Source organism: Xiphias gladius, unplaced genomic scaffold (genome assembly GCF_016859285.1).
Source record: "Xiphias gladius isolate SHS-SW01 ecotype Sanya breed wild unplaced genomic scaffold, ASM1685928v1 HiC_scaffold_343, whole genome shotgun sequence".
NCBI classification, from domain to species: domain Eukaryota; kingdom Metazoa; phylum Chordata; class Actinopteri; order Istiophoriformes; family Xiphiidae; genus Xiphias; species Xiphias gladius.
Window position 1 is genome coordinate 1 of NW_024402018.1, and position 13093 is coordinate 13093.

The 13093-nt window shown below is 46.6% G+C and overlaps 11 non-coding genes and 4 pseudogenes across 11 annotated transcripts; all 15 read left to right on the plus strand.

The window, feature by feature from the left end:
• The first annotated feature begins 376 nt into the window (after positions 1 to 376).
• LOC120787639 lies at positions 377 to 566 on the plus strand. The gene has a single exon (XR_005707010.1). It is a non-coding gene; the product is annotated as a U2 spliceosomal RNA (small nuclear RNA).
• Positions 567 to 1178: 612 nt separating this feature from the next.
• LOC120787643 lies at positions 1179 to 1336 on the plus strand. The gene has a single exon (XR_005707011.1). It is a non-coding gene; the product is annotated as a U1 spliceosomal RNA (small nuclear RNA).
• Positions 1337 to 1989: 653 nt separating this feature from the next.
• Positions 1990 to 2175, plus strand: LOC120787637. The gene has a single exon (XR_005707008.1). It is a non-coding gene; the product is annotated as a U2 spliceosomal RNA (small nuclear RNA).
• Positions 2176 to 3501: 1326 nt separating this feature from the next.
• Positions 3502 to 3686, plus strand: LOC120787638. The gene has a single exon (XR_005707009.1). It is a non-coding gene; the product is annotated as a U2 spliceosomal RNA (small nuclear RNA).
• A 613-nt stretch (positions 3687 to 4299) lies between these two features.
• Positions 4300 to 4463, plus strand: LOC120787632. Its single transcript, XR_005707004.1, has one exon. It is a non-coding gene; the product is annotated as a U1 spliceosomal RNA (small nuclear RNA).
• A 568-nt stretch (positions 4464 to 5031) lies between these two features.
• LOC120787642 lies at positions 5032 to 5189 on the plus strand (annotated as a pseudogene).
• A 519-nt stretch (positions 5190 to 5708) lies between these two features.
• Positions 5709 to 5866, plus strand: LOC120787633. Its single transcript, XR_005707005.1, has one exon. It is a non-coding gene; the product is annotated as a U1 spliceosomal RNA (small nuclear RNA).
• A 661-nt stretch (positions 5867 to 6527) lies between these two features.
• Positions 6528 to 6713, plus strand: LOC120787636. The gene has a single exon (XR_005707007.1). It is a non-coding gene; the product is annotated as a U2 spliceosomal RNA (small nuclear RNA).
• A 606-nt stretch (positions 6714 to 7319) lies between these two features.
• Positions 7320 to 7473, plus strand: LOC120787634 (annotated as a pseudogene).
• Positions 7474 to 8912: 1439 nt separating this feature from the next.
• LOC120787645 lies at positions 8913 to 9070 on the plus strand. The gene has a single exon (XR_005707013.1). It is a non-coding gene; the product is annotated as a U1 spliceosomal RNA (small nuclear RNA).
• Positions 9071 to 9716: 646 nt separating this feature from the next.
• LOC120787641 lies at positions 9717 to 9888 on the plus strand (annotated as a pseudogene).
• Positions 9889 to 10517: 629 nt separating this feature from the next.
• Positions 10518 to 10675, plus strand: LOC120787644. The gene has a single exon (XR_005707012.1). It is a non-coding gene; the product is annotated as a U1 spliceosomal RNA (small nuclear RNA).
• Positions 10676 to 11334: 659 nt separating this feature from the next.
• On the plus strand, positions 11335 to 11521 carry LOC120787635. The gene has a single exon (XR_005707006.1). It is a non-coding gene; the product is annotated as a U2 spliceosomal RNA (small nuclear RNA).
• Positions 11522 to 12134: 613 nt separating this feature from the next.
• Positions 12135 to 12290, plus strand: LOC120787646. Its single transcript, XR_005707014.1, has one exon. It is a non-coding gene; the product is annotated as a U1 spliceosomal RNA (small nuclear RNA).
• Positions 12291 to 12945: 655 nt separating this feature from the next.
• LOC120787640 lies at positions 12946 to 13093 on the plus strand (annotated as a pseudogene; the record flags this gene model as incomplete).

The window sequence follows — 13093 nt, forward strand, 5'->3', positions numbered from 1 at the left end:
TTTGTTGTATGTTTAACGTGGGCAACATTTGCCGACATGGGCTCCCGGTCTTTACCTGCTGCAGTTTTGTTTCTATCGAGGCTGTGAATAAGGATGCTCTCAGTTTTGATAGTTTCTATTACCACCGGATGAGAGCTTGCCATTGACCAAAGGCGAGCCCAGGCACTGCATTATAAATGCCTGGGTTATTTTTCGTTGAAATAAATCCAGAAAGATGTCGATGCGTTTGCAGGGGTATTTCACTGGTCCATGGCTCAGTGAACTTGTTTTGTGTTTTGCTGGGTGTCGCCCTAAGCACATCATTCACCGTCGGGACCTCTCAGTGACCGGAGCCTGTCGCGGAGAAGGAGGCCCGCTCCTCCTAACCCTTTCCGTTATCGCTTCTCGGCCTTTTGGCTAAGATCAAGTGTAGTATCTGTTTCTTTTATCAGTTTAATATCTGATACGTCCCTACCCGGGGACCATATATTAAATTGCTTTTTGGGCAGGGAGATGGAATAGGGGCTTACTCCGTCCACTCCACGTCGTACCTGGTATTGCAGTATCTCCGGGCACGTGCGCCCCTCCCTCTTCTGCATGTGGAATATCATTCAGCATTTGTCCACGGAAGATCTTGGACAACCTCTGACGGTTTGGAGATCAGGAAAGGAGTTGCCCCAAGCACCGCAGGTCTCATGATTTCGCGACTGACCACTCAGCTGTAAGACCTGGCTGTTGGTCCGCTGATTTGGTTCCGTACTAGTAGCAGGACTGTCAGTTGCCCATCACTAACAGCAAGTGGTTGTGTAATGTGAGAAGAGTTGGCTTTTGCGAGCTTTTATTCTCTCTGAATTTCAAATGTACATGAAGCAACATTTGTTGCAGTCTGATTGAGCTGGCTCACTGAACTTGCAGTTGGGCGCGTTTGCTTTTTAGAGGTCAAATAGATCGACTAGATGATGTAGAGGTCAGCCTTGGTAGGGAAATACCGCACGTATGATGGGAAATATACATTATTTATCTAATAAAATGTAAAAAATAATCTTTGTCAGCCGTTGGGTCAAAGTGTACGGTGTGTATGGAATTCTGCAGGTCCACAGCCCCTGTAGCCTCGGTTGTGTCAATGTGTAGATTGTCAGCACCATCGGTCAGCGTGCTTTGTGTGTGAAAGGCTGCCCTGCGTGTGAGATGCACAACTCATACTTACCTGGCAGGAGATACCATGATCAAGAAGGTGGTTCACCCAGGCGAGGCTCAGCCATTGCACTCGGTTGTGCTGACCCCTGCGAATTCCCCAAATGTGGGAATCTCGACTGCACAATTTCTGATAGTGGGGACTGCGTTCGCGCTCTCCCTGGTAAACTGTGGACTATAAAGGCAGGCAACTGATCTCCAAACGCTGACCGTCTCAATGTGTATTTACGGCAAATGTCGCCCAGCGTAGCGACGGATTTGACGTCGGCCGCTGTTAAACATTGTCTATTAATGTAGGAATCAGTACCATGTCATTTCTTCCCCGCCGTTTTATTCAGCAGAGGCAATCCATCTGATAATATGAACAATATTCCTCACACGTATGTGGAAGCAAACGGTCAGTCAGTGAAGAATCTGACAATATCTTATCGCTCACTTCAGCTTACTCAAACTCCTTAGATTTGTTGTATGTTTAACGGGCAACATTTGCCGACATGGGCTCGGTCTTTACCTGCTGCAGTTTTGTTTCTCGAGGCTGTGAATAAGATCTCAGTTTCTGATGGTTTTATTACCACCGGATGAGAGCTTACCAAGTGACCAAGACGAGCCCAGGCACTGCATTATAAATGCCTGGGTTATTTTTCGTTGAAATAAATCCAGAAAGATGTCGTGCGTTTGCAGGGTATTTCACTGGTCAAAACGCCAGTGAACTTGTTTTGTGTTTTACTGCGTCGCTTAAGCACATCATTCACCGTCGGACCTCTCAGTGACCGGCCTGTGCGGAGAAGGAGGCCGTTCCTCCGACCCTTTCCGTTATAAGCTTCTCGGCCTTTTGGCTAGATCAAGTGTAGTATCTGTTCTTATCAGTTTAATATCTGATCGTCCCCTACCGGGGACCATATATTAAATTGCTTTTTGGAGCAGGGAGATGGAATAGGGGCTTGCTCCGTCCACTCCACGCATCGACCTGGTATTGCAGTATCTCCGGGCAGTGCGCCCCTCCCTCTTCTGCATGTGGAATATCATTCGTGACGTTGTCCACGGAAGATCTTGACAACCTCTGATTTGTTTGAGATCAGGGAAGGAGTTGCCCCAAGCACCGTGTCTCATGATTTCGCACTGACTAATTGGCTGTGTTGATTTGGCTGTTGGTCAGTTGATTTGTCTGTACTAGTAGCAGGACTGTCAGTTGCCCATCACTAACAGCAAGTGGTTGTAATGTGAGAAGAGTTGGCTTTGCGAGTTTTATTCTCTTCTCTGAATTTCAATGTACATGAAGCAACATTTGTTGTAGTCTGATTGAGCTTCGCTCACTGAACTTGCAGTTGGGCGTTGCTCATTTTAGGAAGGTCAAATAGATCGACTAGATGATGTGAGTCAGCCTTTGGTGTGGAAATACGCATTGCATGATGGGAAATATACATTATTTATCTAATAAACAAAAATAATTTTGGTTAAATGTTAATGCAAAATGTGTATGGAATTTCAAGAGGTCCATTGCGCCCCAGCCTCGGGTTGTGTCACGGTGGACGGTCAGCACCATCGTCACCAGGGTGTGTGGATAGGCTGCCCTGGCGTAGAGATGCACAAATTACACTTACTCCGGCAGGGGATACCATGATCAAGAAGGTGTTCACCAGGCAGGCTCAGTTATTGCACCAAGAAGACCCCACCCCCCAATTCACCGCACACACTTTGATAGTGGGGACCGCGCCGCCCCTGGTAAACTGTGACTATAAAGGCAGGCAACTGACTTCCAAACGCGACCGCCTGGGGTATTTCACGGCAAGTCACCACGAAATGCATTTGACGGACGCCGCCAAGTAGCTAAACATTGCCTGGTTACCGTGAATCAGTACTGGCGTCGGCTTTCTTCCGCCGCTTATTCAGCAGAGGCAATCCATCTGATAATATGAACACCACACGGCGTGGAAGCCAAAACGGCTCGCAACAGGCGCACCGACAATATCTTATCGTTTCACTTTAGCACGGTAAACCCTGATTTATAGGCGTTTAACGAAAACATTTAGTCGGCTATGGCCTCCGCCTGCAGCTTGAATACCGAGGCTGTGACGATCTTCAGTTTCTGATGGTTTTAATATCAAATTTTATGGAGCTACTCAAGCGACCAAGACGAAGCCCAGCAATTGCATTATACCAAGTGTCGCCAAATCCAAAGATGTCAGGGCGTTGCAGGGTATTTTCACTGGTCAAAACGCTCAGTGAACTCCAGCCAGGTTTACTGGTGCTTAAGCAATATCATTCACCGCCGGACCTCAGTGATCGGCCTGTGCGGAGAAGGAGGCCGTTCCTCCGACCCTTTCCGTTATCGCTTCTCGGCCTTTTGGCTAAGATCATGTAGTATCTGTTCTTATCAGTTTAATATCTGATCGTCCCCTACCGGGGACCATATATTAAATTGCTTTTTGGAGCAGGGAGATGGAATAGGGGCTTGCTCCGTCCACTCCACGCATCGACCTGGTATTGCAGTATCTCCGGGCAGTGCGCCCCTCCCTCTTCTGCATATGGAATATCATTCGGTGACGTTGTCCACGAAGATCTTGACAACCCTGATTTGTTTGAGATCAGGGAAGGAGTTGCCCCAAGCACCGTGTCTCATGATTTCGCACTGACTAATTGGCTGTGTTGATTTGGCTGTTGGTCAGTTGATTTGTCTGTACTAGTAGCAGGACTGTCAGTTGCCCATCACTAACAGCAAGTGGTTGTAATGTGAGAAGAGTTGGCTTTGCGAGTTTTATTCTCTTCTCTGAATTTCAAATGTACATGAAGCAACATTTGTTGCAGTCTGATTGAGCTTCGGCTCACTGGAACTTACAGTTGGGCCGTTGCTCATTTTAGGAAGGTCAAATAGATGCGACTAGATGATGTGAGTCAGCCTTTGGTGTGGAAATACCGCATTGCATGATGGGAAATATAAGCATTATTTATCTAATAAAATGTAAAAATAATCTTTGTCAGCCGTTGGGTCAAAGTGTACGGTGTGTATGGAATTCTGCAGGTCCACAGCCCCTGTAGCCTCAGGTTGTGTCAATGTGTGGGTGTCAGCACCATCGGTCCAGCGTGCTTTTGTGTGAAAGGCTGCCCTGCGTGTGAGATGCACAACTCATACTTACCTGGCAGGGGAGATACCATGATCAAGAAGGTGGTTCACCCAGGGCGAGGCTCAGCCATTGCACTCCGGTTGTGCTGACCCCTGCGAATTCCCCAAATGTGGGAATCTCGACTGCACAATTTCTGATAGTGGGGGACTGCGTTCGCGCTCTCCCCTGGTAAACTGTGGACTATAAGGCAGGCAACTGATCTCCAAACGCTGACCGCCTCAATGTGTATTTACGGCAAATGTCGCCCAGCGTAGCGACGGATTTGACGTCGGCCGCTGTTAAACATTGTCTATTAATGTGGGAATTAGTACCATGTCATTTCTTCCCCGCCGCTTTATTCAGCAGAGTGCAATCCATCTGATAATATGAAGTAGAATAACACACAATATTCCCCACACGTATGTGGAAGCAAGAAACGGGCGTCAAAGAATCGATAATATCTTATATCGCTCACTTCATATAGCTATCATATAAACCCTTAGATTATAGTATGTTTAATGTGGGCAACATTTGCCTTCCACACATGGGCCCACCATTTGTTTCTATCGAGGCTGAACAAGATCTCAGCTCTTCTGATGGTTTCCCTCATTACCAATCGAGACCAGCCGCAAGTAATATAAATATTTTTTTCCGGCGGAAATCCAGAAAGATGTCGCATGCTTACAGGGTAGAGCCACTGGTCAAAACGCCAGTGAACTTGTTTTGTGTTTTACTGCGTGATCAGTGACCGGCCCAGAAGGAGGCTGGCCTTTTGGCTAAGATCATGTAGTATCTGTTCTTATCAGTTTAATATCTGGATAATGCCCCACCCGACCTATATTGGGAGCTTTTGGAATAGGCTTGCCTGTCCACCACGACGACCTGGTATTGCAGATTCTTCTGCATGAATATCATTCAGACGGAAGATCTTGCAACCCTGATTTGCAGCAGATCAGAAGGAGTGCCATTTGCCAATCGCGTCTCATGATTTGCACACTGACTAATTGGCTGCTGATTTGCTGTTGCTGGTCCAGCTGATTTGTCTGGGTGTACTAGTAGCAGGACTGTCAGTTGCCCATCACTACTGTAGCAAGGTTGTACGTGAGAGAAGAGTTGCTTTATAGTAGTTTTATTCTTCTGAATTTCTGTACAGAAGCAATGATGGTAGTCTGATTGAGCTCACTGGAACTTGCTCATTTTAGAGGTCAAATAGATCGAATGATTAGATGATGTGAGGTCAGCCTTTTTGTGTGGTAAAATACCGTGATTGCATGATGTGTGTGTGTAGAACATTATTTATCTAATAAATGTAAAAAATAATCTTTTGTCAATAAGGTCAGTGTGTGTATGACTCAGCCCTGTAGCCTCAATGTGTAGATTGGTCAGCTTGTGTAGAAAAAGGCTGCCCAGGCGGTGAGAGAGAGATGCACACACACACATATACTAAGGAGACATGATCAAGAAGGTGGTTCACCCAGGGCGAGGCTCAGCCATTGCACTCCGGTTGTGCTGACCCCTGCGAATTCCCCAAATGTGGGAATCTCGACTGCACAATTTCTGATAGTGGGGGACTGCGTTCGCGCTCTCCCCTGGTAAACTGTGGACTATAAAGGCAGGCAACTGATCTCCAAACGCTGACCGTCTCAATGTGTATTTACGGCAAATGTCGCCCAGCGTAGCGACGGATTTGACGTCGGCCGCTGTTAAACATTGTCTATTAATGTGGGAATCAGTACCATGTCATTTCTTCCCCGCCGTTTTATTCAGCAGAGGCAATCCATCTGATAATATGAACAATATTCCCTCACACGTATGTGGAAGCAAACGGTCAGTCAGTGAAGAATCTGACAATATCTTATCGCTCACTTCCAGCTTACTCAAACTCCTTAGATTTGTTGTATGTTTAACGTGGGCAACATTTGCCGACATGGGCTCGGTCTTTACCTGCTGCAGTTTTGTTTCTCGAGGCTGTGAATAAGATCTCAGTTTCTGATGGTTTCTATTACCACGGATGAGAGCTTACCAAGTGACCAAGACGAGCCCAGGCACTGCATTATAAATGCCTGGGTTATTTTTCCGTTGAAATAAATCCAGAAAGATGTCGTATGCTTGCAGGGTATTTCACTGGTCAAAACGCTCAGTGAACTTGTTTTGTGTTTTACTGGGTGTCGCCTAAGCACATCATTCACCGTCGGACCTCTCAGTGACCGGCCTGTGCGGAGAAGGAGGCCGTTCCTCCGACCCTTTCCGTTATAAGCTTCTCGGCCTTTTGGCTAAGATCAAGTGTAGTATCTGTTCTTATCAGTTTAATATCTGATCGTCCCCTACCGGGGACCATATATTAAATTGCTTTTTGGAGCAGGAGATGGAATAGGGGCTTGCTCCGTCCACTCCACGCATCGACCTGGTATTGCAGTATCTCCGGGCAGTGCGCCCCTCCCTCTTCTGCATATGGAATATCATTCGGTGACGTTGTCCACGAAGATCTTGACAACCTCTGATTTGTTTGAGATCAGGGAAGGAGTTGCCCCAAGCACCGTGTCTCATGATTTCGCACTGACTAATTGGCTGTGTTGATTTGGCTGTTGGTCAGTTGATTTGTCTGTACTAGTAGCAGGACTGTCAGTTGCCCATCACTAACAGCAAGTGGTTGTAATGTGAGAAGAGTTGGCTTTGCGAGTTTTATTCTCTTCTGAATTTCAATGTACATGAAGCAACATTTGTTGCAGTCTGATTGAGCTTCGCTCACTGAACTTGCAGTTGGGCCGTTGCTCATTTTTAGGAGGTCAAATAGATCGACTAGATGATGTGAGTCAGCCTTTGGTGTGGAAATACTGCATTGCATGATGGGAAATATAAGCATTATTTATCTAATAAAATGTAAAATAATCTTTGTCAGCCGTTGGGTCAAAGTGTACGGTGTGTATGGAATTCTGCAGGTCCACAGCCCCTGTAGCCTCGGTTGTGTCAATGTGTAGATTGTCAGCACCATCGGTCAGCGTGCTTTTGTGTGAAAGGCTGCCCTGCGTGTGAGATGCACAACTCATACTTACCTGGCAGGAGATACCATGATCAGAAGGTGGTTCACCCAGGCGAGGCTCAGCCATTGCACTCGGTTGTGCTGACCCCTGCGAATTCCCCAAATGTGCAGGAATCTGGGCTGCTGATTTCTGATAATGGGGACTCTTGGCTCTCCCCTGGTAAACTTCTAACCGGACTGCGGGCGGGCAGCGCTGATCCTCAGCGCTGGCCGTCTCAATATTTCCCGGCAAATGCTCCGGCCGGCATGGCAACCAGTTGGCGTGGGCGCTGTTAAACATTATCTGTGTAAAAGATCAGTATGTCATTTCTTACGCCGTTTATTCATGAAGCAATCTATCAATATAATATGAAACAATATTCCCTCACCGTGTATGTGGAAATAAGTGATCCAGTCAGGTGAAGAATCTGACAATATCTTGTAATTTCACTTGAGCTTACTCAAACTCCCTTAGATCTGTTGTATATGTTTTAACTGGAGCAGCATTGCAACCTGGGCTCCAGTCTTTGCGTTTTGTTTCTACTCGGGCTGTGGGCAGATCTCAGTTTACAATGGTTTCCTATTACCACGGATGAGCTTACCAAGTGACAAGAATGACCCAGAAACACTGCATTATAAATACCTGGGTTATTTTCGTTAGAAATAAGTCAGAAAAGATGCTCGTCTTTGCGTTGCAAGTATTCCACTGGTCAGCAAATGAACTTGTTTTATGTGTTTTACACAAATTATCGCCTAAACATCCATTCACCCGTCGGACCTCTCAGTGACCCGGGCCTGTCACGGAGGAAAAGGAGGCGTTCCTCGACCCTTTTCCTTATAAACTACCGACGCTTTTGGCTAAGATCAGTGTCAGTATCTGTTCTTATCAGTTTAATATCTGATCGTCCCTACCCGAGGACCATATATTCGTGCTTTTGGAGCAGAGATGGAATAGAATATCGCGTCCTCACATCAAACCTGTGTTAGTATCTCCCGGAGCAACGTTAACCCCCTCCTCTTGCATATGGGGTTGTCGATACGGTGGCGTTGTCCACGAAGATCTCTTCGGCAACCTCGGTTGTTTGGATCAGGAAGGGTTGCCCCAAGCACCGTGTCTCATGATTTCCACACTGACTAATTGGCTGTGTTGATTTGGCTGTTGGTCCAGTTGATTTGTCTGTACTAGTAGCAGGACTGTCAGTTGCCCATCACTAACAGCAAGTGGTTGTAATGTGAGAAGAGTTGGCTTTGCGAGTTTTATTCTCTTCTGAATTTCAATGTACATGAAGCAACATTTGTTGCAGTCTGATTGAGCTTCGGCTCACTGGAACTTACAGTTGGGCCGTTGCTCATTTTTAGGAGGTCAAATAGATCGACTAGATGATGAGGTCAGCCTTTGGTGTGGAAATACTGCATTGCATGATGGGAAATATACATTATTTATCTAATAAAATGTAAAATAATCTTTGTCAGCCGTTGGGTCAAAGTGTACGGTGTGTATGGAATTCTGCAGGTCCACAGCCCCTGTAGCCTCGGTTGTGTCAATGTGTAGATTGTCAGCACCATCGGTCAGCGTGCTTTTGTGTGAAAGGCTGCCCTGCGTGTGAGATGCACAACTCATACTTACCTGGCAGGAGATACCATGATCAGAAGGTGGTTCACCCAGGCGAGGCTCAGCCATTGCACTCCGGTTGTGCTGACCCCTGCGAATTCCCCAAATGTGGGAATCTCGACTGCACAATTTCTGATAGTGGGGACTGCGTTCGCGCTCTCCCTGGTAAACTGTGGACTATAAGGCAGGCAACTGATCTCCAAACGCTGACCGCCTCAATGTGTATTTACGGCAAATGTCGCCCAGCGTAGCGACGGATTTGACGTCGGCCGCTGTTAAACATTGTCTATTAATGTAGGAATCAGTACCATGTCATTTCTTCCCCGCCGTTTTATTCAGCAGAGGCAATCCATCTGATAATATGAACAATATTCCTCACACGTATGTGGAAGCAAGCGGTCAGTCAGTGAAGAATCTGACAATATCTTATCGTTCACTTCAGCTTACTCAAACTCCCTTAGATTTGTTGTATGTTTAACGTGGGCAACATTTGCCGACATGGGCTCGGTCTTTACCTGCTGCAGTTTTGTTTACCGAGGCTGTGAACAGGATCTCAGTTTTATTTTGTTTTATTACCACCGATGAGTCAATATGACTAAGATGCATTCAGGCACTGCATTATAAATGCCTGCTCGTTGAACAAATCCAGAAAGATGTCGTGCGTTTGCAGGGTATTTCCCACTGGTCAAAATGCTTCAGTGAACTTGTTGTAGGTTTTACTGTCGCTCTGTTAATATCATTCACTGTCGGACTTCCAGTGACCGGGCCCAGCGGAGAAGTGCTGAGCCGCTCCTCCGACCTTTCCCCTGCTATCGCTTCTCAGCTTTTGGCCAAGATCATGTAGTATCTGTTCTATCAGTTTAACACCTGATACGCTTCCCTATCCGGGACCACATATATTAAATTGCTTTTGGAGCAGGGAGATGAAATAGGGCTTGTCTGTCCACTCCACGCATCGACTGGTATTTTTGTGTGCATCTCCCGGAACGGCAAGGCGCCCTTTCTGTATGTGGAATATCATCTGCGACGTTGTCCACGGAAGACTTTGGCTAACTCTGATTTGTTTCTGAGATCAGGGAAGAGCGGTTCTCAAGCAATTGGTTCCGCGATTTCGCACTGACCAATTGGCTGTGTTGATTTGGCTGCTGGGTCCAGCTATTTGCCTGTACTTAGTGTGCAGGACTGTCAGTTGCCCATCACTAACAGCAAGTGGTTGTAATGTGAGAAGAGTTGGCTTTGCGAGTTTTATTCTCTTCTGAATTTCAAATGTACATGAAGCAACATTTGTTGTAGTCTGATTGAGCTTCGGCTCACTGGAACTTACAGTTGGGCCGTTGCTCATTTTTAGGAGGTCAAATAGATCGACTAGATGATGTGAGGTCAGCCTTTGGTGTGGAAATACGCATTGCATGATGGGAAATATGAGCATTATTTATCTAATAAAATGTAAAAATAATCTTTGTCAGCCGTTGGGTCAAAGTGTACGGTGTGTATGGAATTCTGCAGGTCCACAGCCCCTGTAGCCTCGGTTGTGTCAATGTGTGGGTGTCAGCACCATCGGTCAGCGTGCTTTGTGTGTGAAAGGCTGCCCTGCGTGTGAGATGCACAACTCATACTTACCTGGCAGGAGATACCATGATCAGAAGGTGGTTCACCCAGGGCGAGGCTCAGCCATTGCACTCGGTTGTGCTGACCCCTGCGAATTCCCCAAATGTGGGAATCTCGACTGCACAATTTCTGATAGTGGGGACTGCGTTCGCGCTCTCCCTGGTAAACTGTGGACTATAAAGGCAGGCAACTGATCTCCAAACGCTGACCGCCTCAATGTGTATTTACGGCAAATGTCGCCCAGCGTAGCGACGGATTTGACGCCGCCGCTGTTAAACATTGTCTATTAATGTAGGAATCAGTACCATGTCATTTCTTCCCCGCCGCTTTATTCAGCAGAGGCAATCCATCTGATAATATGAACAATATTCCTCACACGTATGTGGAAGCAAGCGGTCAGTCAGTGAAGAATCTGACAATATCTTATCGCTCACTTCCAGCTTACTCAAACTCCCTTAGATTTGTTGTATGTTTAACGTGGGCAACATTTGCCGACATGGGCTCCCGGTCTTTACCTGCTGCAGTTTTGTTTCTCGAGGCTGTGAATAAGATCTCAGTTTCTGATGGTTTTATTACCACCGGATGAGAGCTACTAAGTGACCAAGACGAGCCCAGGCACTGCATTATAAATGCCTGGGTTATTTTTCGTTGAAATAAATCCAGAAAGATGTCGTATGCTTGCAGGGTATTTCACTGGTCAAAACGCTCAGTGAACTTGTTTTGTGTTTTACTGGGTGTCGCTTAAGCACATCATTCACCGTCGGACCTCTCAGTGACCGGCCTGTGCGGAGAAGGAGGCCGTTCCTCCGACCCTTTCCGTTATCGCTTCTCGGCCTTTTGGCTAAGATCAAGTGTAGTATCTGTTCTTATCAGTTTAATATCTGATCGTCCCCTACCGGGGACCATATATTAAATTGCTTTTTGGAGCAGGGAGATGGAATAGGGGCTTGCTCCGTCCACTCCACGCATCGACCTGGTATTGCAGTATCTCCGGGCAGTGCGCCCCTCCCTCTTCTGCATGTGAATATCATTCGGTGACGTTGTCCACGGAAGACCTTGACATCCTCTGATTTGTTTGAGATCAGGGGAAGGAGTTGCCCCAAGCACCGTGTCTCATGATTTCGCACTGACTAATTGGCTGTGTTGATTTGGCTGTTGGTCAGTTGATTTGTCTGTACTAGTAGCAGGACTGTCAGTTGCCCATCACTAACAGCAAGTGGTTGTAATGTGAGAAGAGTTGGCTTTATGAAGTTTTATTCTCTTCTCTGAATTTCAAATGTACATGAAGCAACATTTGTTGCAGTCTGATTGAGCTTGGCTCACTGGAACTTGCAGTTGGGCGTTGCTCATTTTAGGAAGGTCAAATAGATCGACTAGATGATGTGAGTCAGCCTTTGGTGTGGAAATACTGCATTGCATGATGGGAAATATAAGCATTATTTATCTAATAAAATGTAAAAATAATCTTTGTCAGCCGTTGGGTCAAAGTGTACGTGTGTATGGAATTCCTGCAGGTCCACAGCCCCTGTAGCCTCGGTTGTGTCAATGTGTAGATTGTCAGCACCATCGGTCAGCGTGTTTTGTGTGTGAAAGGCTGCCCCGCGTGTGAGATGCACAACTCATACTTACCTGGCAGGGGAGATACCATGATCAAGAAGGTGGTTCACCCAGGCGAGGCTCAGCCATTGCACCAAGTTGTGCTGATCCTTTAATTCCCCAAATGTGGAATCTCGACTGCACAATTTCTGATAGTGGGGATCATGTCAGCGCTTCCCCTCAAAACTGTGGACTATAAAGGCAGGCAACTGATCTCCAAACGCTGACCGTCTTCAATGTGTATTTATTGCAATGTCGCCCAGCTTAGCGACGATTCGACGCCACGCTGTTAAACATTGTCTATTAATGTGGGAATCAGTACCATGTCATTTCTTCCCCGCCGCTTATTCAGCAGAGGCAATCCATCTGATAATATGAACAATATTCCTCACACGATGTGGAAGCAAACGGTCAGTCAGTGAAGAAGAATCTGACAATATCTTATCGCTCACTTCAGCTTACTCAAACTCCTTAGATTTGTTGTATGTTTAACGTGGGCAACATTTGCCGACATGGCCCCGGTCTTTACCTGCTGCAGTTTTGTTTCTATCGAGGCTGTGAATAAGATCTCAGTTTCTGATGGTTTCTATTACCACCGGATGAGAGCTACTATGACCAAGACGAGCCCAGGCACTGCATTATAAATGCCTGGGTTATTTTTTCCGCTGAAATAAATCCAGAAAGATGTCGGCGCTTGCAGGGTATTTCACTGGTCAAAACGCCAGTGAACTTGTTTTGTGTTTTACTGGGTGTCGCTTAAGCACATCATTCACCGCCGGACCTCTCAGTGACCGGCCTGTGCGGAGAAGGAGGCCGCCCTCCACCCTTTCCCTGCTATCGCTTCTCGCCTTTTGGCTAAGATCAAGTGTAGTATCTGTTCTATCAGTTTAATATTCGATACGCCCCTACCCGGGACCATATATATTAAATTGCTTTTGGAGCAGGGAGATGGAATAGGGCTTGTTCGGCCCACTCCACGACGAC